Source organism: Penaeus japonicus, unplaced genomic scaffold (assembly GCF_977035675.1).
Source record: "Penaeus japonicus unplaced genomic scaffold, GWHDUDI00000001_assembly GWHDUDI00000028, whole genome shotgun sequence".
Taxonomy (NCBI): domain Eukaryota; kingdom Metazoa; phylum Arthropoda; class Malacostraca; order Decapoda; family Penaeidae; genus Penaeus; species Penaeus japonicus.
Genome location: NW_028234430.1, coordinates 5,696,090 through 5,698,589, shown reverse-complemented (window position 1 = coordinate 5,698,589; position 2,500 = coordinate 5,696,090). Strand labels below are relative to the sequence as shown.

The 2,500-nt window shown below is 40.5% G+C and overlaps 1 protein-coding gene across 2 annotated transcripts in view; it reads left to right on the top strand.

Moving 5' to 3' along the window:
• Nucleotides 1-1,232: 1,232 nt before the first annotated feature.
• LOC122268044 (major facilitator superfamily domain-containing protein 12) overlaps nucleotides 1,233-2,500 on the top strand; it is a 56,346-nt gene continuing 55,078 nt past the window's right edge. The window contains exon 1 of one of the 2 annotated variants that reach the window (XM_043038281.2): nucleotides 1,233-1,350. The gene's annotated coding sequence lies outside the window, so the exon portion shown is untranslated. The remainder of the gene's footprint in view (nucleotides 1,351-2,500) is intronic. The other variant, XM_086553396.1, reaches the window with a different exon arrangement.

Sequence of the window (2,500 nt, the reverse complement as noted above, 5' to 3'; positions counted from 1 at the left end):
GGAAAACCACCGCTAACCTTCAACCGAAGAAACCAATTTAAACAAGTTAACTTTCTCCAATTTGAGCCTAAATTTAGTCTAAAATTTAAACTAAAATTTAGTCTAAAATTTAGGGGCGTTTTAGACTAAAGGTCGGACTGTGCAACTGACGTGTTTGCTCTGAGAAAAAAAAACTGGCCATCAGATCGCGTGGAGTGAAAGTCAGTTTGTGCGCGTAGGATGGCCTGCAGGTCGATCATCAATTCCTCGTCAACAGTCAAAATTGCTTTCCTCATAGTGTCCTTCTCGATGGCGAGTTTAATTAATGACAGAGAGCATCTTCCAGTACCTTTATCGGTCCATATGTAGATAATTGAACCAATCACCACACTCCAAAATGCGGTCCGATATGTGTATATAGTATGAGAAAATTTATATCTGTCAAGCAACAATTTATTGGACTGTATTTTACGATGTTTTTTCTGGTCATCAAATGGATTACTAAGCTTAATATCATGATTTTTCTGCTAAGCTCAATGTCATTTTTTTCTGTCTTGGTGGTTGACGTCTTAACATGCATAACATTATTAATTGTAGTTTCATCAATATAGCCACTAACAGAAAAAATAAGGCTGTTTTAGGCACAGACTGACGCCCTGAAACCTCTCCTAAGTTCAGTTTAGTTTCAAGGTTAGAACTAAGAAGTAATACTGACTTCTGACATAGCGAGGAAGGATTTTTTTTCCTATCGAATTTATATTTTTTCATGTCTTCACATCCATCTGCCTTGATATCTATGTATATACCTTTGTATCTAATTCTCTATCTCTTTATATCGGTCTGGAACCCTGCATTTATCTGTCTGTTTTCTCTATCTCTCTCTCTCACTCTCTCTCTCTCTCTCTCTCTCTCTCTCTCTCTCTCTCTCTCTCTCTCTCTCTCTCTCTCTCTCTCTCTCTCTCTCTCTATCACGCGTAAAATCAAGATATTCTGGAATTTGTTTTTCTCATATTCCAAACCAATAAATCTCTCGTCACAACATCGCAATCCTTTCTCATTCATCTTATCAAAAATCATTTCAAATTCTAAAAATCTTCTCGAGCCAACTCACCCCCCCCCAAAAAAAAAAAAAAAAAAAAAAAAAAATAATAATAATAATAAAATAAAAAAAATAAAGGAACTAATATCAACCACATAAGAGGACGAAGGATGGCAACAAAAGAGTAACCGGCACCATGACCCAAGAAAGGAGCAACAGGTCTGCAACAACGGTGTCCAGGTTCCTTCCAGAGTAACATTCACTGTGATAGGAGGTCAGACAACTCGTTCCGTCGCATGGGTCGAGGACTATGTGATTATTAGCGCCCTTAGGTAGGTGACAGTGCATGGTTGGTCGTGTTTATTTCGCTTTAGATGTACTAGATGTTAGATGTTAGTCGTGGTGAATAGGCTCGTGGTTGTGTGTGACTTTTACGTTTTGTTAGGTGTGTGGAAATATTTTCTTGGTCTCCTTGTATTAGCTTTTCATTAGTTTATTCTTAACAAAGTATAACATTTTGTTGTGTGGTGTCCTTGTCTTAATTATAGACTCGGAAGATACTTCCTGTTTCTACGCACATTCGCTGAGTGAATATCCCATTGGTATTTAAAAGAATGAATATCATAATAAAATTAAGTACCTAACTACACTCACGTGTCGACCCATGCAACGCCACGTCGTAGTTGGGAATCATCCCCTACATTGGCAACACTGGTTGTGTACCATCCGTTGGAGTATTGATAGACTAATATTTACCTCTTTAAGCATGTTTCTGTAACTTTGTGGCGGAGTGGATATACAAGTGTTATGGTTATATGGCCGGAAGTTCCATCGCTTTATGCCAGGCACAGTGGGGGAGGGTAGCGTTGCATTTTTTTCGGTGTTTTCCTGGTTGAAGACTATGGGTGACTGGCACTGCTTGTTGTTGCCAAGGTCGGTCCTCTCTCTCTTTCTCTCTCTCTACTTCTATCTCTCTCTCTACTTCTCTCTCTCTCTCCTTCTCTCTCTCTCTCCTTCTCTCTCTCTCTCTTTCCCTCTCCCTCTCTCTCACTCTCTCTCTCTCTCTCTCTCTCTCTCTCTCTCTCTCTCTCTCTCTCTCTCTCTCTCTCTCTCTCTCTCTCTCTCTCTCTCTCTCTCTCTCTCTCTCTCTCTCTTTCTCCTTCTATCCCTCTCTCTCTCCTTCTCTCTCACTCTCCTTCTCTCTCTCTCTCTCTCTCTCTCTCTCTCTCTCTTTCTCTCTCTCTCTCTCCTTCTCTCTCACTCTCCTTCTCTCTCTCTCTCTCTCTCTCTCTCTCTCTCTCTCTCTCTCTCTCTCTCTCTCTCTCTCTCTCTCTCTCCCTCTCCTTCTCTTTTTTTCTCCTTCTTTCCCTCTCTCTCTCCCTCTCCCTTTCTTTCTTTCTTTGATGGATTTATTGCCTATCAACCAGCGGCACATGCCAAGGTCATTAAGCCAGTGGTTCCATTTCATCTCATGAATCTAGA